Here is a 24,223-nt window from a genome sequence, read left to right as displayed (position 1 = left end):
CAACACAGCCATTTGAACTGGTATGTATAGACTTCCTTCATCTCGACAGATGCAAAGGGGGATATGAGTACATCCTCGTGGTTGTTGATCATTTTACACGTTTCACTCAAGCCTACGCCACCACATCAAAGTCAGGTAAAACTGCTGCAAATCTCATCTTCAATGACTTTGCCCTGAAGTTTGGGTTCCCGTCCCGCATCCACCATGACCAAGGGGGAGAATTTGAAAATCAGTTGTTCCATCAGTTAAAGAAACTCAGTGGCATGGCGGGGTCCAGGACAACACCCTATCACCTGATGGGAAACGGTCAAGCGGTACGCATGAACAGAACATTGTTGCAAATGTTAAAGACACTAACTGAGACACAAAAGTCAAATTGGAAGGAGTCTCTGAACAAACTGGTTTATGCCTATAACTGCACCCGTTGCGAATTGACTGGCTATTCACCATTTTATCTTCTGTTTGGGAGATCACCCAGGCTTCCAGTTGATATGCTCTTTGGACTGTGCACAGAGGCAGGTTCCAGTAACCAGCGAGACTACGTGGAGAACTGGAAACGAGGGATGGAAGAAGCATATGCCATTGCAAATTAAAATGCTCAGAAAGCCGCTGAAAGAAGTAAGAAGTACTATGAGACTAAAGTTAGGAGTTCAGTGCTACAGGCTGGCGAGCGAGTTCTGATTAAAAACCTGACACCAAGAGGAGGACCAGGAAAACTTTGTAACTATTGGGAAGATACAATTCACACAGTGGTGAGACAAATGGGTTCAGACCTGCCGATTTATGAGTTGAGACCAGAAAAGGGTAGGGGACGCTCCAGGGTCCTGCACAGAAACCTGCTCATGTCCTGTGACCACTTACCTTTTGAGACACAACCAGAAATGACCAAAGTGGACAAAAGTCAGAAAACGAGGAGACACCAGCATGCATCACAGCCTCTAGATTCTGATGAAGACAGCGGGGATGAATATGACCTTCATCATGAGCTGCTACAGGTTCCCACATCTCCTATAGTACCTGAGGAGAGGAATGCTGAACCAGCGAGAGAGTGGGAACACAGGCCCCCAACAGTGAGACAGACAGTTGCAGTGCCAGTCCCTGATACGCTACCAGCACAGCCTCTTGTTGAAAAGCGGCTGGAGGAGACAACAACAGTTAAAGACCTGCCTGCTGAGGAGATGAATTTGCCTGCTGAAAATTTGACTGATGATCGTCCACCAAGTGCCTTTCCTTCATTAACTGATGCTGCTGAACCTGAGGAACCAGCCTACCAGCTGCCACAAAGAGAGAGACACCCTCCAAGACGTATCACCTATGATCAGCTTGGTATCCCTTCCTGCTACAGTATACAGCCACAGCCACAGTTGTTCCCTGTCTACTCTGCACCAGGACTGGTTCCATGGCTGCCACCACTACAGCAATGTTACTTTCAGCCACCTTACATGTATGGGCTTCAGCAAACATGAGGCTACAGAGTTGACATGTTTGACCATGGACTACTGTCTGATTTCACAGACTGTCAAAAGAGACAATTTGCAGACTATGCATATAGATCATTAAAATTGATGGACCGTTGATCAATAGTATGAGAAAATACTGCTTATGTTATATAGCTGGTCAACAGATATGGACTGTGAATATAACTTGTTAGTTATATTTGAACTGTGACCCTTGACCTCTGCTCAAGTACTACCTTACAGAAGAGGATTTTCTAGGTCCAGTGCATACGGACTGTTGAAGAAGACAATGTTGGTAATGTTGGGACAACATTTATTTTGTCGGGGAGAGTGTGACAGGTTAAAGTAAATATTCATAGCCTGTTATACATTAAAAAGTATTAGTAAGTTTATAGTATGTGAGGATCGTAAAAAATCTAAGGTTAAAAAGATGCATTCAGTATTAGTTGATAGAGATTGATAACATTCATATAATTGTGTTAACGTTAAAATCTGTCAAAGGGTACGAATTGTGAGTAATGTGTAAACGTTATATTGATTACTTTATTTTGTGGTGCCTAAACGTGTTAATCTGTGATCTACGAAATGCTCTTAATCTATGAGCCGGAGATCGATTGCTCTGGTCTCCACCCATATTCCTGGGGAAATCGCGGTCTTTTTTCATTGTACTAAAAGTTGCATTGAGAAAACAATAGCATATCACTCTCGTGATTATTTCTTCCCTGTTTTCAGGTACTTTATTGATGATAAAAAAAAGAGTAATTTAAATGTAATAACTCGCTAACGTTAAGAGTGTTTAAGGTGTGTCTTAATAACATATTGAGGAAGTTAGAGTTAAGTTTGAAGAGAGTAATATTAGCCCTGCTCGGTTGTAGCGAAGAATAGCATTGTACTGAGAGTAGCTGCCATTTTATGTCGATTGTGAATGAACTTGTGCGTTGTTAATAAGATATTTTGCTGTGTTATTTGTATAATGGTCTTTCTGTTGTTTTGTAATGTGTTACTTTTGTGAAATGATTGAACTAAAAGTTGTATTGAGAAAACAATACCATATCACGCTCGTGATTATTTCTCCCCTGTTTTCAGGGGCGTAACAACAGCACATCATTCTCTTTGCCTATATTACAGGAGGGGAGGATATATTGGTGTCATCAGAGTAATTGATTAGCACACATACTGTATGTGTCGTTTTATCACCTTGAATGGTGACAGAATAGAGAGCTTTGAAACTGTTGAATTAAGTATTAAAATACCAGGTGAAAAATGCTCCGTTAGAAAATCACTTTGAGAATTTAGGTATTTTATGAATTCTCACAGGGAAGATTTCGGTCAAACTGCACTTTTCTGTCTCTGTCATGCCTGTGGTCTGCATGGATAATGAGCTGAGAGAAGCAGTAGTAGCAGCACATCGTTTAGGGCTACAGCCAAGCTGTCCCTCACCTGAGAAACCCCCTAGTTGTACATGAGTGCACTCTCCACAATAAAGATCAGCCTGACATCAACATACTGTTGACAAAGTAGACTTGGAACTAAATCAACATAACATAGATACTGTACATGTATGTAATTAAGCATGACGTTTTTGAGGATTGTTAATCTAGAAAAGATGCAGAACATAAGTGTCTCTCACCCAGATGTACACACAGACATGCACATACACACACCTACACACACAAAAACACACACACGCTCACACCCACTCCTCTATCCACATGAAGTGGTCAGGGCATCACAGTGATCTAGTTACAAGGACATTGAGAGAAGCCATTTCTTTCCTCTAGAGAGTGTAACATTGATGAGGTCTCCAACAAGTCTGTGAAACAAAAAGACTACATCATCATTTTAATCCAAGTACTTTTCATATGACTGCACAGTTAGATACGTATTACTACAGTGAGGACCATTAATAGAGATTCACACTCTTTTCACACTTCGGTAGGCTATCTATGCCAGCAGCTATTCTAGATCCTGAGTTACGAGAATCCATTGACCTGGGCCATCATTGGTTTAAGTGACCAGTCTATCCTCAGAGGGATACTACTGTCTTATCCAGCGTCCTGTGTGAATTTAAGTATGCTCTCTCTGATTCTCCCTCTCTTTCTCTCTTTCTCTCTCTCTCTAATTCTCTCTTTCTCTCTCTATCTCTCTCTTTCTTTCTTTCTTTCTTTCTTTCTTTCTTTCTTCCAGAGAGTTTTCTTTAATGGAAGGTTCTCTAATGTCAAACATGTAAAGTGTGGTGTATCGCAGGGCCCTCTCACCTTTTTCTATTCATGCCAATGACTTGCCACTGGCATTAAACAAAGCATGTGTGTCCATGTATGCTGATAGTTCAATGATATATGCATCAGCAACCACAGCTAATGAAGTCACTAAAACCCTTAGCAAAGAGTTGCAGTCAGTTTTGGAATGGGTGACCAGTAATAAACTGGTCCTGAACATCACTAAAACGAAGAGCATTGTATTTGGTACAATTCATTCCCTAAGTTCCAGACCTCAGCTGAATCCTGTAATGAATGATGTGGCGAATGAACAAGTTGAGGAGACTAAATTACTTTGTGTTACCTTAGATTGTAAACTATCATGGTCAAAACATATAGATTCAATGGTTGTAAAGATGGGTAGAGGTCTGCTTTTTTGACATCACACTCCACAAAGCAATTCCTGCCGGCTTTAGTTTTATCTTATCTTGATTATTGTCCAGACGTATGGTCAAGTGCTGCAAAGAAAGGCCTAGTTAAGCTACAGCTGGTCCAGAACAGAGCAGCACATCTAGCTCTTCATTGTAATCAGAGGGATAATATTAATACTATGGATGCCAGTCTCTCTTGGCTGAGGAAATACTGACTGCATCACTTCTTGTTTTTATAAGAAACATTGATGTGTTGGAAATTTCAAATGGTTTGTATAGTCAATTTACACACATCACTGACACACTTACCCTATAGACATGCCACCTGAGTTTTTTTCACTGGGTCCAGAACAAATTCAAGGAAACGTACAGCGAGAGAGAGAGAGAGAGAGAGAGAATAGGAGAATTCATTGGATAAATGGACTGACATTTTTGAAGCGAATCAATTCAGTTACCCCACTCCATCTTGCAGTTGTGTTCCCTATGTTATGATGTGCAGTCTATGTTATGATGTGTAGCCTATGTTATGATGTCTAGACTATTTTATGATGTGTTTTTTGCTAAACAGTATATTAGACAGAACACCATTCATGATTGCCATACACACAACATTTGGTCATTGACATACTGTATGCAGTGATTTGATGCTCTCTGGTGGCCTTGTAAGGCATAGCAGCACATCACTGCCTCCCCATGCTCTCCTATACAGATAGCAAAGATGGTGGATAATGAAGATGCTACATAAAGGCTGTTTACCATAAAAACAAAAAGGTCAAGGTTCCTGTCTGTGTAAGTGGGCGTTTCCGCCGTGCATTCTCAAAGATGGTCACAAAGGAGAGGGAACGCCCACTTAGACAGGAACCTTCATAATTGTTTTCAACGGGAATCTGCCAGATAACAGCTGGCTCTGGTCTACCTCGTCCCCCTTCACCCCCGCTCACCCCACCCTGCCCAATCAGAAAATAAAATGCCTGTGAGATGTTTCGCTTTCTCTACGGTCTCTGCTAATGAGACACTGTCAAATGAACACACAGGTGAATGCAAATGGAAGAGAGAAGCAACAGTGGAACATAAATGCTCTATTACAAATGAATCTGCAACACAATACCATTTCAATTGGGTTATGTGAACACATTACACTACAGAAGGCAAACAGATCCACATACAGTATGTTGCGATAGTGTGTAATGTACCATTAATTGTAGCAGCCCGCTGGCTAAATGTACATTATAACACTGTTAATGAGCCATCCTGCCCCCAACAGATGCTAACCATGGGGCAATAACACGGCGAGTGAACATTCTCCCGACGGCATATGTCAATGTAGGTCAAATCAAATAGAAATGATGCATTTCAGTCAATTTCCGAAGACAGATTCATGGTTACAGTGTATGGAATGGGATTCAATTTAAAACCTGTACTTACTTGAAAGGAAGGAAAGTCAACTGGAGATGTAACAGTAGAAGGTATGTTTTGTCGAGCCTAGGGTGCCGGAGAGGGGAGAGGACAGGGAAGGGATAGAGCATGTGGTATGGGAGGGTGTGTAGATAATATCTCAAACTCTCCAACTGTAGAAGAATGTTATGATGCCGTCTTCCCCACTATAACAGCTATCTGAGCAGTGTTTTTCACAGTACATCTAGAAGGTTGTTTCTTTCCTCTTGGATTGTGTTGAGCCGTGCAGAGGTTTGTGGGAGAAAACACAGTGCGTGTACCATATCATTAACGTGCTTTTGTTATTCCCTGGCCAGAAAAAAAGCCTTTATTTTGCCAACAACTGACTGGTTGTGACTAAAATAGGCCTACAAGTCGAAATGTTCATTATACACTTTTCAGCTGTCCCCATTGGAGAACCCTTTTTTGTTCCAGGCAGAACCATTTTGGGTTGTATGTATAACCTTCTGTGGAAATGGTTCTAATTGGAAAATAAAGGGGTTCTTCAAAGGGTTCTCATATGGGGACATCCAAATAACCCTTTAAGGTTCTAGATAGCACTTTTCTTTCTAATAGTGTACCAAAGACCTTGAAATAACGACAAGATAGGGGTGGTAGGATGATGCTGTACTCTGGTTCTGGTCAAGGACTTGATATAATCTGACTAATCTGATACATTTTGTTGTGGTGCAGTTCAGTTGGTAGGTTATCACTCCTCCAGGGATTGCATCTCTGCCACTATGGAGCCAGAGTGCTATGAAATAACAACCTTATCTGCGATTCAGTAAGTAGTCTACGTATCGACCCCTGGGTGTGTGTAATTACAACACATTGGCAAACATACAGTACCAGTCCAAAATTTGGACACACCTACTAATTCAAGGGTTTTTCTTAATTTGGACTATTTCTACATTGTAGAATAATAGTGAGGACATCAAAACTATGAACTAATACATATGCAATCATGTAGTAACCAAAGAGGTGTTAAACAAATCAAAATATATTTAATATATTAGCCACCCTTTGCCTTGATGACAGCTTTGCACACTCTTGGCATTTTCTCAACCAGTTTCACCTGGAATGCTTTTCCAACAGTATTGAAGGAGTTCCCACATATGCTAAGCACTTGTTGGCTGCTTTTCCTTCACTCTGCGGTCCAACTCATCCCAAACCATCTCAATTGGGTTGAGGTTGGGTGATTGTGGAGGCCAGGTCATCTGATGCAGCACTCCATCACTCTCCTTCAAATAGCCTTTACACACAGTCTGGAGGTGTGTTGGGTCATTGTCCTGTCAATGTCCCACTAAGTGCAAAGCAGATGGGATGACATATCGCTGCAGAATGCTGTGGTAGCCATGCTGATTAAGTGTGACTTGAATTCTAAAGAAATCACAGATAGTGTCACCAGCAAGGTACCCCCACACCATCACACCTCCTCCTCCTCCATAACCACATATGCAAAGATTATTCGTTCACCTACTCACAAAGACACGGCGGTTGGAACCAAAAATCTCAAATTTTCGACTCATCAGACCAAAGGACAGATTTCTACCAGTCTAATGTTCATTTCTCATGTTTCTTCATCTTATTGGTGTCCTTTAGTAGTGGTTTCCTTGCAGAAATTTGACCATGAAGAACTAATTCAGGCAGTCTCCTCTGAACAGTTGATGTTGAGATGTGTCTGTAACTTGAACTCTGTGAAACATTTATTTGGGCTGCAATTTCTGAGGCCGGTAACTCTATTTAACTTATCCTCTGCAGCAGAGGTAAATCTGGATCTTCCTTTCCTGTGGGGTTTCCTCATGAGAGCCAGTTTCATCATAGCGCTTGATGGTTATTGGTACTGCACTTGAAGAAACTTTCAAAGTTCTTAAAATGTTCCATGTTGACTGACCTTCATGTCTTCATGTCTGGACTATCATTTATCTTTGCTTATTTGAGCTGTTGCCATAATATGGACTCGGTCTATTACCAAATAGACCAAATATTACCAAATAGAGCTGTCGTCTGTATAGGAACCGCAATCTACCATGTCACAACACAACTGATTGGGCAGTGGGCAGTGTTCGGAAGTTCGGATGACTGACGTGCCCAAAGTAAACTGCCTGTTACTCAGGCCCAGAAGCTAGGATATGCATACAATTGGTAGCATTGGATTGAAAACACAAAAGTTTCTAAAACTGTTAAAATAATGTCTGTGAGTATAACAGAACTGTATGGCAGGCGAATACCCGAGGAAAATCCATCCGGAAATTTCAATGCTAACCTATGGGATATACAAATAAATAGGACCCAGATTGCGGTTCCTATAGCTTCCACTAGATGTCACCAGTCTTTAGACAGGGTTTCAGGCTTGTTTCTTGAAAAATGAACAAGTAGTTGTAGTTTATCCAAGGTGTCCGTCATTAGAAAATGAGTCTTGTTGCGCGTGTGAATGAGGCGCATGCTCTTTGTTATTTATCTTCCCATTTGAACATACTATTCTCCGTCTTAAATATTATCGTTTATTTAGATATTAGAGTACCTGAGGATTAATTAGAAACATCGTTTGACTTGTTTGGACGAACTTTACCGGTAACTTTTGGAATCGTTTGTATGCATGTTGAAAGAGTGGATTACTGAAATCAATGGCGCCAACTAAACTGACATTTTTTGGATATAAAGAAGGGTTTTATCGAACAAAACGACCATTCATTGTGTAGTTGGGACCCTTGGGATTGCAAACAGAGGAAGATCTTCAAAAGTAAGTGATGTATTTCATCGCTATTTGTGATTCTTTGACGCCTGTGCTGGTTTGAAAAAGTATTTTGATGTTGGGCGCTGTCCTTAGATAATCGCATGGTATGCTTTCGCCATAAAGCCTTTTTGAAATCTGACAACGCGGTTGGATTAACAAGAAGTTAAGCTTTTAAATGATGTAAGACACTTGTATGTTCATGAATGTTTAATATTACGATTTTATAATTTGAATTTAGCACTCTCAAACTTCACCGGATGTTGTCGAATTTGATGTCTGGGAAATGTCCTGGGAAATGATCTTGTTTCTTACAACCTCATGCTAATCACATTAGTCTACATTAACTCTACCTTCCCACGTAGGGGGACACCAATCCCGTAGAGCAGGTATTCCCAAACTGGGGTCGGGGGTACGCCAAATAAAAATTTGATTCAGATTATTATTTTTGTAAATGGTTTAAATCTTCACATTTTCAAATAGTCCATTTATATTTTCCAACAGGGCTATACATTTGGGTGAGTTTTTTTTCTTGCCTGAGTTTCACTGCCAAAAATAAAATGAAACCATCTAGTGTTCAGCAAAGTAACAACACACAATGTAAAATACTGGTAGCCTAGTCAAATAATTAAGATCCAATCACATTAACCGTTACTCTCTCGCAGGAATTCCACTAACGGTCCGTATGTAGCCAAACGTAGCTGCTGCTCATGTTGGTATCTGTACTGATGACCCAAAAGCCATGACAGGGAGATATGGTGGAGGGGTAACGCGCGTGCAAGCAGTTGCTCCCGACGCCACTTGGGTACACTGCATCGTCTACCGAGAGGCTCTTGCTGCCAAGGGAATGCCTGACTACTTGATTGACATTTTGGACACTACAGTTAAATGGTTATTGTGTCCGATGGAGGAGCAGAAGAAGAGGAACTGGATGGTAAGGTAGCAGTAAAGCCTAAGGTGTCTGTCAGTGCATCGACATCCAGCACCACCTCCACTGCCTCTCTACCAACATCCGCTGCCAGCACCCCTCCACCAGAGGCCCGGGTGCCTCCGGTTAAGGAGCCTAAGGTGATATAAATCACCTTTCCTTCATCCTTTCTCTCGCCCTCACTCCTTCTTTTGCTCTCTCTCTCAAGCAGACACACAATGTACGACATGAACAGTGTTAATATTTTGTGATTATCATGTGCTAATTGAGGGGTTTTCCTCTATATTTTTTGCAATAAAAAAATTATAATTGAAACGCCACTCCTGCATAAGAAAAAGTGTATAGTTTCCATCTAGTAGGATGATGAAGAAATCAAAGATGATGGAATATATGGAAATAAGAAATGAATGTGTGTGTATCATGAAGGTGTGTTGAATCTTATTGTCAGTCTATCTACAATCTGATTGGTTGCTATACTTCCTTGTAGAATCACGAGCTAGCTAATAGCAAGCTGGGAGTGATTGAGTTTTTCGGGATGAGTTAAGATGAATCAAAACTTCTTTCCAGAGATGTTCATGTTTAGTAATTCTGCCTGATCACTGGGTTCAGTCCGTATGGTTGAAGATCTGAGTTATTTCTCAATCTAAAGTTAGTGAATTTTCCTGCGTTTGCGGAGACTGCATTCACAGTAAACGCTGTATACGTTGACGCAATCGGAAATGACCTTTACATTTCAACCTGGATCTTCTGCGATATGGATGAAACCCAGCCCTTAATGAATGACTAACCATCTGAATTCTTTAGCAATACAAGACCATCGTCTGACCATCGCTTAATGAGAGGTCTACGCGTCTGGTTAGCAGATATCACTGAATTTGTTCAGGAAATGTGTCATTCTAATGCTGACCACTGGTGTACTACCCTATCTTTTTGAAGCTGTTGACATGTCAATTCTTAGACTGTAGAACTCATTCAGAATACATGAGATTCTCTGTTCTATATGTGACAATCATTGTTGGTCACATTTTGGTTAAAGGGACTGAGGTATGTGGTTCAAGATGTCAACCCAAAGTAAGCTGTTGTTTAACTGTAAAGTTAACCTGTCCAAACTGGTGTTCACCACCATTGTAAAATCCTACGGTATTTTTATCGTTGTGATTAAACTTTTTGTCCTGCAAAAAAATAGAAAATACAAAAACAAATAAAAAATACTAGGTGAAAAATTCTGTGAATTCTCACAGGGAAGATTTCGGTCAAACTGCACTTTTCTGTCTCTGTCATGCCTGTGGTCACCAGCTGTACAGACACCCCAGAGCTGCATATTCCAGTGGCCTACATGCATGGATAATGAGCTGAGAGAAGCAGTAGTAGCAGCACATGAGTTTTCTCACCTGAGAAACCCCCTAGTTGTACATGAGTGCACTCTCCACAATAAAGATCAGCCTGACATCAACATACTGTTGACAAAGTAGACTTGGAACTAAATCAACATAACATAGATACTATACATTTTTGATGATTGTTAATCTACAAAAGATGCAGAACATAAGTGTCTCTCACCCAGATGTACACACAGACATGCACATACACACACCTACACACACAAAAACACACACACGCTCACACCCACTCCTCTATCCACATGAAGTGGTCAGGGCATCACAGTGATCTAGTTACAAGGACATTGAGAGAAGCCATTTCTTTCCTCTAGAGACTGTAACATTGATGAGGTCTCCAACAAGTCTGTGAAACAAAAAGACTACATCATCATTTTAATCCAAGTACTTTTCATATGACTGCACAGTTAGATACGTATTACTACAGTGAGGACCATTAATAGAGATTCACACTCTTTTCACACTTCGGTAGGCTATCTATGCCAGCGGCTATTCTAGATCCTGAGTTACGAGTATCCATTGACCTGGGCCATCATTGGTTTAAGTGACCAGTCTATCCTCAGGGGGATACTACTGTCTTATCCAGCGTCCTGTGTGAATTTAAGTATGCTCTCTCTGATTCTCCCTCTCTTTCTCTCTTTCTCTCTCTCTCTAATTCTCTCTTTCTCTCTCTCTCTCTCTTTCTTTCTTTCTTTCTTTCTTTCTTTCTTTCTTTCTTTCTTTCTTTCTTTCTTTCTTTCTTTCTTTCTTTCTTTCTTTCTTTCTTTCTTTCTTCCAGAGAGTTTTCTTTAATGGAAGCTTCTCTAATGTCAAACATGTAAAGTGTGGTGTATCGCAGGGCCCTCTCACCTTTTTCTATTCATGCCAATGACTTGCCACTGGCATTAAACAAAGCATGTGTGTCCATGTATGCTGATAATTCAATGATATATGCATCAGCAACCACAGCTAATGAAGTCACTAAAACCCTTAGCAAAGAGTTCCGTCATCATGCCACCTGAGTTTTTTTCACTGGGTCCAAAACAAATTCAAGGAAACGTACAGTATTATACAGAGCCATGAGTGCATGGAACTCCATTCCATCTTATATAGCTCAAGTGAAGAGCAAACCTGGTTTCAAAAAACAAATAAAGCAACACCTCACAGCACAACACCTCTCCCCCATGTGACTTACTTGTTGTGTGTTTGTACTGACATGTATGTGTAACTGATAGATGCACACACACACTACATGTTCATGTTTCTAAATGTATGTAAATTGTAAAGTATTTTGTCTGTAATATCTTGTTCGTTATATGTCTCCACCCCAGTAAGACTAGCTGTCCACCCTTGCTGTTGGCTAATGGGGATCCTAATAAATCAAATCAAATCAAGAGGGGATACGCTGTGCTCAGTGCAGCAGTCAGTAAACTGACCATGGTGAACCAGTCCACCTCCTGTCCTGACTGAGCAATTGATTTCTCCACTCTCTGGGAACTGCATTAGCCAGAACACATTTGTGGAGAGAAGGTCAGTGTCATCATGATGACGGAATGTCAAGTTCATTAACCCAGCAGTCAATCACACAGGCAGACGCATGCACGTACACACACGCACAAATGCAGGCAGATAAGCAGGAATGACTACACACATACAGATATATATGTGTATTGATTCTGTTATTACAACACTTTGCAACATTCACTGAGATAACACCTCTAGACCAGAGTCCCAAGGTACAGTATCAATCAATCAATCAAATGTATTTATCAAGCCCTTCTTACATCAGCTGATGTCACAAAGTGCTGTACATAAACCCAGCCTAAAACCCCAAACAGCAGGCAATGCAGGTGTAGAAGCACCTGTATATGATTCCTCACCCTACCTAGTTCTGCTTGGTTTCATGTATGAAGTTAAAATGTTGATCCTGTGATCAACGGTGGATCATGCCTGTGACCACAGTGGTGGAGGTCGTAACACAGAGACATGGCCTTTATTTGTTTAGCTAATGGCCATCACTAAAAATAATCTAATAAGCCATCAGGATACACCCTGTGGCCATACAAGTGTCTAGGGGTCTGAAAGGAAGACTGGGTAGAGTGCATGAACACACTGACAGACACACATAGAAGAAAACACACATTTTCCCTCTACAAAACACTTCCTACCAACACACCCACATGTAAACCCATATGAAACACACACACCCTGCATTTATCTGGCTGCTAATGGTCTTGGCTGGAGGATGACGGCATTTATTATGGTCTTCAGGAAAGGCCAAGGTTTGTACATCATCGCTACCCAGGAGGCACCAGTCTGATCTCTCCACGGCAATCTTTGTGTGCAACCATTTAAGAGCGCGCGAGAGAGAGAGAGAGAGAGAGAATAGGAGAATTCATTGGATAAATGGACTGACATTTTTGAAGCGAATCAATTCAGTTACCCCACTCCATCTTGCAGTTGTGTTCCCTATGTTATGATGTGCAGTCTATGTTATGATGTGTAGCCTATGTTATGATGTCTAGACTATTTTATGATGTGTTTTTTGCTAAACAGTATATTAGACAGAACACCATTCATGATAGCCATACACACAACATTTGGTCATTGACATACTGTATGCAGTGATTTGATGCTCTCTGGTGGCCTTGTAAGGCATAGCAGCACATCACTGCCTCCCCATGCTCTCCTATACAGATAGCAAAGATGGTGGATAATGAAGATGCTACATAAAGGCTGTTTACCATAAAAACAAAAAGGTCAAGGTTCCTGTCTGTGTAAGTGGGCGTTTCCGCCGTGCATTCTCAAAGATGGTCACAAAGGAGAGGGAACGCCCACTTAGACAGGAACCTTCATAATTGTTTTCAACGGGAATCTGCCAGATAACAGCTGGCTCTGGTCTACCTCGTCCCCCTTCACCCCCGCTCACCCCACCCTGCCCAATCAGAAAATAAAATGCCTGTGAGATGTTTCGCTTTCTCTACGGTCTCTGCTAATGAGACACAGTCAAATGAACACACAGGTGAATGCAAATGGAAGGGAGAAGCAACAGTGGAACATAAATGCTCTATTACAAATGAATCTGCAACACAATACCATTTCAATTGGGTTATGTGAACACATTACACTACAGAAGATAAACAGATCCACATACAGTATGTTGCGATAGTGTGTAATGTACCATTAATTGTAGCAGCCCGCTGGCTAAATGTACATTATAACACTGTTAATGAGCCATCCTGCCCCCAACAGATGCTAACCATGGGGCAATAACACGGCAAGTGAACATTCTCCCGACGGCATATGTCAATGTAGGTCAAATCAAATAGAAATGATGCATTTCAGTCAATTCCCGAAGACAGATTCATGGTTACAGTGTATGGAATGGGATTCAATTTAAAACCTGTACTTACTTGAAAGGAAGGAAAGTCAACTGGAGATGTAACAGTAGAAGGTATGTTTTGTCGAGCTTAGGGTGCCGGAGAGGGGAGAGGACAGGGAAGGGATAGAGCATGTGGTATGGGAGGGTGTGTAGATAATATCTCAAACTCTCCAACTGTAGAAGAATGTTATGATGCCGTCTTCCCCACTATAACAGCTATCTGAGCAGTGTTTTTCACAGTACATCTAGAAGGTTGTTTCTTTCCTCTTGGATTGTGTTGAGCCGTGCAGAGGTTTGTGGGAGAAAACACAGTGCGTGTACCATATCATTAACGTGCTTTTGTTATTCCCTGGCCAGAAAAAAAGCCTTTATTTTGCCAACAACTGACTGGTTGTGACTAAAATAGGCCTACAAGTCGAAATGTTCATTATACACTTTTCAGCTGTCCCCATTGGAGAACCCTTTTTTGTTCCAGGCAGAACCATTTTGGGTTGTATGTATAACCTTCTGTGGAAAGGGTTCTAATTGGAAAATAAAGGGGTTCTTCAAAGGGTTCTCATATGGGGACAGCCAAATAACCCTTTAAGGTTCTAGATAGCACTTTTCTTTCAAATAGTGTACCAAAGACCTTGAAATAACGACAAGATAGGGGTGGTAGAATGATGCTGTACTCTGGTTCTGGTCAAGGACATGATATAATCTGACTAATCTGATACATTTTGTTGTGGTGCAGTTCAGTTGGTAGGTTATCACTCCTCCAGGGATTGCATCTCTGCCACTATGGAGCCAGAGTGCTATGAAATAACAACCTTATCTGCGATTCAGTAAGTAGTCTACGTATCGACCCTTGGGTGTGTGTAATTACAACACATTGGCAAACATACAGTACCAGTCCAAAATTTGGACACACCTACTAATTCAAGGGTTTTTCTTAATTTGGACTATTTCTACATTGTAGAATAATAGTGAGGACATCAAAACTATGAACTAATACATATGCAATCATGTAGTAACCAAAGAGGTGTTAAACAAATCAAAATATATTTAATATATTAGCCACCCTTTGCCTTGATGACAGCTTTGCACACTCTTGGCATTTTCTCAACCAGTTTCACCTGGAATGCTTTTCCAACAGTATTGAAGGAGTTCCCACATATGCTAAGCACTTGTTGGCTGCTTTTCCTTCACTCTGCGGTCCAACTCATCCCAAACCATCTCAATTGGGTTGAGGTTGGGTGATTGTGGAGGCCAGGTCATCTGATGCAGCACTCCATCATTCTCCTTCAAATAGCCTTTACACACAGTCTGGAGGTGTGTTGGGTCATTGTCCTGTCAATGTCCCACAAAGTGCAAAGCAGATGGGATGACATATCGCTGCAGAATGCTGTGGTAGCCATGCTGATTAAGTGTGACTTGAATTCTAAATAAATCACAGATAGTGTCACCAGCAAGGTACCCCCACACCATCACACCTCCTCCTCCTCCATAACCACATATGCAAAGATTATTCGTTCACCTACTCACAAAGACACGGCGGTTGGAACCAAAAATCTCAAATTTTCGACTCATCAGACCAAAGGACAGATTTCTACCAGTCTAATGTTAATTTCTCATGTTTCTTCATCTTATTGGTGTCCTTTAGTAGTGGTTTCCTTGCAGAAATTTGACCATGAAGAACTAATTCAGGCAGTCTCCTCTGAACAGTTGATGTTGAGATGTGTCTGTAACTTGAACTCTGTGAAACATTTATTTGGGCTGCAATTTCTGAGGCCGGTAACTCTATTTAACTTATCCTCTGCAGCAGAGGTAAATCTGGATCTTCCTTTCCTGTGGGGTTTCCTCATGAGAGCCAGTTTCATCATAGCACTTGATGGTTTTTGGTACTGCACTTGAAGAAACTTTCAAAGTTCTTAAAATGTTCCATGTTGACTGACCTTCATGTCTTCATGTCTGGACTATCATTTATCTTTGCTTATTTGAGCTGTTGCCATAATATGGACTCGGTCTATTACCAAATAGACCAAATATTACCAAATAGGGCTGTCGTCTGTATAGGAACCGCAATCTACCATGTCACAACACAACTGATTGGGCAGTGGGCAGTGTTCGGAAGTTCGGATGACTGACGTGCCCAAAGTAAACTGCCTGTTACTCAGGCCCAGAAGCTAGGATATGCATACAATTGGTAGCATTGGATTGAAAACACAAAAGTTTCTAAAACTGTTAAAATAATGTCTGTGAGTATAACAGAACTGTATGGCAGGCGAATACCCGAGGAAAATCCATCCGGAAATTTCAATGCTAACCTATGGGATATACAAATAAATAGGACCCAGATTGCGGTTCCTATAGCTTCCACTAGATGTCACCAGTCTTTAGACAGGGTTTCAGGCTTGTTTCTTGAAAAATGAACAAGTAGTTGTAGTTTATCCAAGGTGTCCGTCATTAGAAAATGAGTCTTGTTGCGCGTGTGAATGAGGCGCATGCTCTTTGTTATTTATCTTCCCATTTGAACATACTATTCTCCGTCTTAAATATTATCGTTTATTTAGATATTAGAGTACCTGAGGATTAATTAGAAACATCGTTTGACTTGTTTGGACGAACTTTACCGGTAACTTTTGGAATCGTTTGTATGCATGTTGAAAGAGTGGATTACTGAAATCAATGGCGCCAACTAAACTGAAATTTTTTGGATATAAAGAAGGGTTTTATCGAACAAAACGACCATTCATTGTGTAGTTGGGACCCTTGGGATTGCAAACAGAGGAAGATCTTCAAAAGTAAGTGATGTATTTCATCGCTATTTGTGATTCTTTGACGCCTGTGCTGGTGAAGCTGGAGTGCGCCAAATTCAAATGACAAAATCTTAATATTAAACATTCATGAACATACAAGTGTCCTACATCATTTAAAAGCTTAACTTCTTGTTAATCCAGCCGCTTTGTCAGATTTCAAAAAGGCTTTACTCGAAAGCATACTATTCAAGTATCCGAGGATAGCGCCCCACACACAAAAGCATTTAAAAAGAATCCAAATCAGCAGAGGCTTCACAAAACTCAAAAATAGCGATAAAATAAATCACTTACCTTTGAAGATCTTCCTCTGTTTGCAATCCCAAAGGTCCCAGCTTCACAACAAATGGTCGTTTTGTTTGATAAAGTCCTTCTTTATCTTCTTGCTCCTACTTGAGACGCAGACGTCTCAAGTAGGCACCTGGAAATGCAAATGCGCTACGCTAAATGCTAAATGTACTCGTTAAAACTCAAACGTTCATTAAAATACACATGCAGGGTATTGAATTAAAGCTACACTCGTTGTGAATCTAGCCAACAAGTCAGATTTTTAAAATGCTTTTCGGCGAAAGCATGAGAAGCTATTATCTGATAGCATGCAACAACCCAAAATGCCTGAAGGCGAAGTAAAAAAAAGAATTAGCGTAGCCGGCGCTACACAAAAACGCAGAAATAAAATATAAAACATTCATTACCTTTGATGATATTCTTTGTTGGCACTCCTATATGTCCCATAAACATCACAAATTGGTATTTTTCCCGATTAAATCCGTCCATGAATGCCCAAAATATCCATTTGTATAGCCTGTCTGCATCAGGAAAAAAGCTCTCTTCCAACACGCAACGTCATGTTTAAAAATTATATAAGTTGCCTATATTCTTTGACAAAACACTTCAACCTACTTTTATAACCCAACTTTAGGTATTTGTAAACGTTAATAAGCGATCAAATTGATCACTGGGCGATCTGTATTCAATAGCAGCTACACAAGAAAACAGTGTCCATTTTTCAATCTTCCAAAATCGATTGAGGTTGGCTGGATGGAATGACGGATCTATTGGTAATGTCTCAAAGGATTTTTGTCACTGAAAATTATGTTTTTGGCGACATCGTGTGGAAGCTGTAGGAATTGCATCCGTCTCCATATTAAATTTGGTTTCCTTTAAACATCCATGAAAGGGGCGCATGGATACTTTTTTCAGATTTCAGTGACCAGTTTTTCTTGCGCTTTTCGATGAAACACACGCTCCGTTATAGTCACAGCCGTGATTTAACCAGTTTTAGAAACTTCAGAGTGTTTTCTATCCACACATACTAATCATATGCATATACTATATTCCTGGCATGAGTAGCAGGACGCTGAAATGTTGCGCGATTTTTAACAGAACGTTCGAAAAAGGAGGGGGTAGGATAAAGAGGTTATATCCCCAAAAAGTATGTTTAATTGGCGTGTTTGATTCAGTAATCCACCCATTCCACTAGTTCAACATGCATACAAAGGAATCCCAAAAGTTACCAATAAACTTCATCCAAACAAGTCAAACAACTTTTCTAATCAATCCTCAGGTACCCTAATATGTAAATAAATGATACAAGACTACAGTCCAAATGACATCCACCTTGAAAAACTACAAATTCTAGCTAATTTTTCAAAAAACAAGCCTGAAACCCTTTCTAAAGACTGATGACATCTAGTGGAAGCCATAGGAACTGCAATATGGGAGCTATTTATGTGTATATCCCAAGCGTTGAGATGGACAGTGACCTCAAAATAAAACATTTGGGATGGATTTTCCTTGGGTTTTCGCCTGCAATATCAGTTCTGTTATACTCACAGACATTATTTTAACACTTTTAGAAATGTCAGATTGTTTTCTATCCAATTATATGCATATCCTAGCTTCTGGGCCTGAGTAACGGGCAGTTTACTTTGGGCACGTCATTTATCCAAACTTCCGAACACTGCCCCCTAGCCCTAATAGGTTAAAGTAAGGCCCCTGAACTCTCGTGTATTTTCTGCACTATGCAGTGATATGGGCAGCGACCATGTAACGATTTTACAACATACAGAAGTGCGCTGGTTATCAAGGGGCAAAGTATTGACACTTTTTTTTTATTGAGAGATGAGCTTAAAGTTTTCTTTACTGACCAAAATCTTTACTTGTCTGACCGCTTGCATGATGGCAAGTTTCTCACACGACTGGCCTATCTGGGTGATGTTTTTTTCTTGCCTGAATGATCTGAATCTCGGGTTACAGGGACTCACCTCAACTATATTCAATGTACGGGACAAAATTGGGGCTATGATTTAGAAGTTGGAGCTCTTCCCTTTCTGCATTAACAAGGACAACACACAGGTCTTTCCTTCATTGTATGATTTTGTGTGTGCAAATGAACTCAAGCTTACAGACAATGTCAAATGTGATATCACAAAGCACCTTAGTGAGTTGGGTGCACAACTTTCCCGAAACGGATGACACAAACAACTGGATTGTTATCCCTTTCATGCCCTGCCACTTACTGATATCTGAACAAGAGAGCCTCATCGAAATTGCAACAAGCGGTTCTGTGAAAATTTAATCAGAAGCCACTGCCAGATTTCTGGATTGGTCTGCGCTCAGAGTATTCTGCCTTGGTAAATCGCGCTGTTAATAAGACACTGATGCCCTTTGCAACCACGTACACTTTTATGTATGTAGCCTCATTATTGTTATTTTATTGTGTTACTTTTTATTTTATTTTGACTTTAGCTTATTTAGTAAATATTTTCTTAACTCTATTTCTTGAACTGCACTGTTGGTTAAGGTTGTAAGTCAGCATTCCACGGTAAGGTCTTAATTAACCTGTTGTATTGTGACAAAAACAATTTGATTTGTATATAGACGAAATAAGAGGATTATATGATTACATCTGTGAACAGAGGATGTAATATAATGTGACAATGTGCATTAGGTTTAAACATTTATATACATTTTCCTGTGAGTAGGTTTGTGTGTGTACGCGTTTGCGTGTAATTATACTGTAAATAGTTTCACCATTCTGTCTACACCACCCATAGGGCTTTCACTTGGACTTTGTTATGACAGCCACTGGTCCATGCTTGCATTGGTTATCGGTATCCAACTATCTGTCATCCTGTCCTCCTACAGTATGTCCGTCCTGCTGGTCAGTACCATCTTTATACTTATTCAACCTTGTTTCCAGTAAGACAGTATTTTATAACTTCTGTATTCTCAGCCTAAGGGCCAAATAACAGCCATAAGAATCATACCAGACATGAAAAAATTAAGAAACACAAGACAATTAAGAAATCTAGAAATATTAAAATGAGCAATGTCAGTCTGGAATATAAGTCTCTAAGGTGTAGGGTGGAGTACTGGGTGGCAGCCGACTAGTAACAGTGACTAAGGTTTCAACAGTCTGATGGCCTGGAGATAGAATCTGTTTTCAATTCTGTTGGTTCCAGCTTTGATGTACCTGTCTCCACCTTCTAGATGGTAGCAGACTGTGGCTTGGGTGGCTGAGGTCCTTGATGATCTTCTAGGCCTTCCTGTGACTCTGGGTGCTGTAGTTGTCCTGAAGGGCAGGCATTGTGCCACCAGGAGTTGGGCAGACCGCACCACCCTCTTCTCTTGAGAGCCCTGCAGTTGCGGACGGTGCAGTTGCTATACCAGGCAGTGATAGGGCAGTGTGCAGTGCGAATGGAATTGCGTCATTCGTGGATCTTTTGGGGCGGTATGCAAATTGTATTGAGTCTAGGGTGTCGGGTAAGGTGAAGGTGATATGGCCCTTGACTAGTCTCTCACAGCATTTCATGATGACAGATGTGAGGGCTACAGGGCGATAGTCATTTAGTTCAGTTACCTTCAGGACATATGAATGAAGTTAACAAGTTATAGAAATAAAGGGAAGACAAATGGAGTACTTGAACAAGACATTTTTTTTAACCACCCCTTTTCCATGGTATCCAATTGGTAGTTACAGTCTTGTCTCATCGCTGCAACTCCAGTACAGACTCAGGAGAGGCAAAGGTTGAGAGCCATGCGTCCTCCGAAACACAACCCAAACTGCTTCTTGACACAATAATGCCCACTTAACCCAGAAGCCAGCCACACTAATGTGTCAGAGGAAACACCATACACCTGGCAACCGTGTCAGCGTGCACTGCACCTGGGCCCACCACAGGAGTCGCTGGTGCCTGCCAAAAGTGGACGACACTGGCCCAATTGGTCGCAGCCGGCTACAACAGAGCCTGGACTCAAACCCAGAATCTCTAGTGGCACAGCTAGCAGTGCGATAGATCACTGCGCCACTCGGGAGGCCCACAAAAACAAAAACAGAAACAATGCCAAGGTTGCGCTCCCATCCCATTTGGATAGGACTGCTGACAATGGCAAGAAAAGTCAAAAACCACATCCATGGAGGATATTTACATGGTGAAAAAAGCTGTTGTTTTGCTGTAAATGGATCTAAGAGGTAAAGAGTACTTCTTAAAGCTGCAGTCATCTGAGTGCTGATTAGAATCTCTTTGGCTGGTTTTGCATTTTAGTTCATGATTGTAAACTGTCCCATGTCTTACTCCCCTCCCTTCTGCTCCTTCTGCCCCTCTCTGTCTCTCTCAAACCTTCCTCTCTCCAGCTCTACTCTCACTCCCTCCATCCCCCTCTCTCTCTTTCTCTATTTCAATTTCTCCTACCGGTGCATGGTGATCTGGTGAGTAACAGTGTATGAAGTAGCCCGTTGCCATGGCGTCAGATGCCAGCCACATGCTGGAGGAAGCTTTGGAGCAAATGGAGGCAGCCTTGGAGTAAATGGATGACATTATCGCTGGTAAGTTTCAAATTTTATTAAGACCTCCTCAAAGACAATCCGGCTTGCAATTACTGCTCTCTCTAGACTGGTATTTGATAATGTTTTGAAGGTTTAATTGAGATTTAAATAGATCAACTTAGAGTAGGAATGTTACAATGTGTTCAATTCTTTCTAAGCATAATCTAAAACATTGTGTACTTTAGATTTAGCATGAAATGAGGAAAGGAAAGTTCCTCTTGTGATTTTGAAGTTTGAGATCCTGGGATTGAGTTTGTTACAACTAGAGCAGATTTACCGGGGGAAACTCGCAGGTTTTGATTAGATGGTCCTTGACAGTAGGCTACTGTACATCAACCTATCTGCTTGTCTTTGAAGCTGCCTCTCTTCTTCCCCCACCTGATCTATTCCATTTATACTCTATCATTTTTATTGCATTTACAACGACGAGACGGCCTACGAGACGGCCTACAGGGAGGAGGTGAGGGCCCTCGGAGTGTGGTGTCAGGAAAATAACCTCACACTCAACGTCAACAAAACTAAGGAGTTGATTGTGGACTTCAGGAAACAGCAGAGGGAACACCCCCCTATCCACATCGATGGAACAGTAGTGGAGAGGGTAGTAAGTTTTAAGTTCCTCGGCGTACACATCACAGACAAACGGAATTGGTCCACCCACACAGACAGCATCGTGAAGAAGGCGCAGCAGCGCCTCTTCAACCTCAGGAGGCTGAAGAAATTTGGCTTGTCACCAAAAGCACTCACAAACTTCTACAAATGCACAATCGAGAGCATCCTGTCGGGCTGTATCACCGCCTGGTATGGCAACTGCTCCGCCCACAACCGTAAGGATCTCCAGAGGGTAGTGAGGTCTGCACAACGCATCACCGGGGGCAAACTACCTGCCCTCCAGGACGCCTACACCACCCGATGTCACAGGAAGGCCATAAAGATCATCAAGGACAACAACCACCCGAGCCACTGCCTGTTCACCCCGCTATCATCCAGAAGGCGAGGTCAGTACAGGTGCATCAAAGCTGGGACCGAGAGACTGAAAAACAGCTTCTATCTCAAGGCCATCAGACTGTTAAACAGCCACCACTAACATTGAGTGGCTGCTGCCAACACACTGACTCAACTCCAGCCACTTTAATAATGGGAATTGATGGGAAATGTAAAATATATCACTAGCCACTTTAAACAATGCTACCTAATATAATGTTCACATACCCTACATTATTCATCTCATATGTATATGTATATACTGTACTCTATATCATCTACTGCATCTTTATGTAGTACATGTATCACTAGCCACTTTAACTATGCCACTTTGTTTACATACTCATCTCATATGTATATACTGCACTCAATACCATCTACTGTATCTTGCCTATGCCGCTCTGTACCATCACTCATTCATATATCTTTATGTACATATTCTTTATCCCCTTACACTTGTGTCTATAAGGTAGTAGTTTTGGAATTGTTAGCTAGATTACTTGTTGGTTATTACTGCATTGTCGGAACTAGAAGCACAAGCATTTACTCGCATTAACATCTGCTAACCATGTGTATGTGACAAATCAAATTTGATTTGATTTGATTTACATTTAGGACGACACTGGCCCAATTGGACGACACTGGCCCAATTGGACGACACTGGCCCAATTGGACGACACTGGCCCAATTGGTCGCAGACACTCTTATCCAGAGCAACTTACAATTGCTTCAACTAAGGTCCATAACACCACGTCATAGTCATAGAATGTAAAAACGCTCCTCAGTAAAGCAGCTGTCAGCAAAATCGGTGCAAGAAAGACAAATATAACAGTAAGGTTTGATTAATATTTTCTTTACACACACACTCTCTTTCCCGTAAGGGGTTCCGGTAAGGGGCACAAGACACACGGCTCTAATAATGAAGATAGCATAGTGCTAATAACCCCCAGCAGACTGCTCTAAGACTGAGAAAACAGTGACATCACCCATAGAGATGGTAATACAGGCTAGCATAATGCTAATAATGAAGATAGCATAGTGCTAATGACCCCCAGCAGACTGCTCTAAGACTGAGAAAACAGTGACATCACCCATAGAGATGGTAATACAGGCTAGCATAATGCTAATAATGAAAATTCTAGCAATTCCCGGAATAGGGCTACAACTAAGGTGACATGAGATCATGAATGTTGCAGACTAGTGTAATATTTAAAAGACCATCAGAGCACAGCACTTTGACCCACTGCCTTTACTCATAGAGGCGGTCAATACAACATACAATGTCTTTACAATATCCCTATAGAGAACACTTTCAAAGCGGATAGCATTCAGGCACTGTAGAAGATAGCGTTGTAGTGGGAGTGTGCCCTCTAGTGGTCTGGCTAGGTAGCAGTTGGATGTTTTCAATTATTTCACACAGTATGTTGATGTATTCAGTGACATCAAACCTACATGAGACATTCATCAGCACATAATACTTTCACTCAGCAATCCTGACAGCCTGTTTGTGGAGCGGTCACTTACAATATATTCAACACCGAACAGTTTATAGTAATCAGATTTCAGAAAATCAAAACAAGTCAAAATGGATTGCTAAACTCTGGGATAGCTAGCGTTAAGGCTCTGATGGCTGTATCTCCACTATGAGTTAAAATCTCTGGGTGAACAAAACTATA

The sequence above is a fragment of the Oncorhynchus clarkii genome, chromosome 26 (assembly GCF_045791955.1).
Source record: "Oncorhynchus clarkii lewisi isolate Uvic-CL-2024 chromosome 26, UVic_Ocla_1.0, whole genome shotgun sequence".
NCBI classification, from domain to species: domain Eukaryota; kingdom Metazoa; phylum Chordata; class Actinopteri; order Salmoniformes; family Salmonidae; genus Oncorhynchus; species Oncorhynchus clarkii.
The sequence above is the reverse complement of the archived record's forward strand: the minus strand, read 5'-3'. Positions refer to the sequence as shown.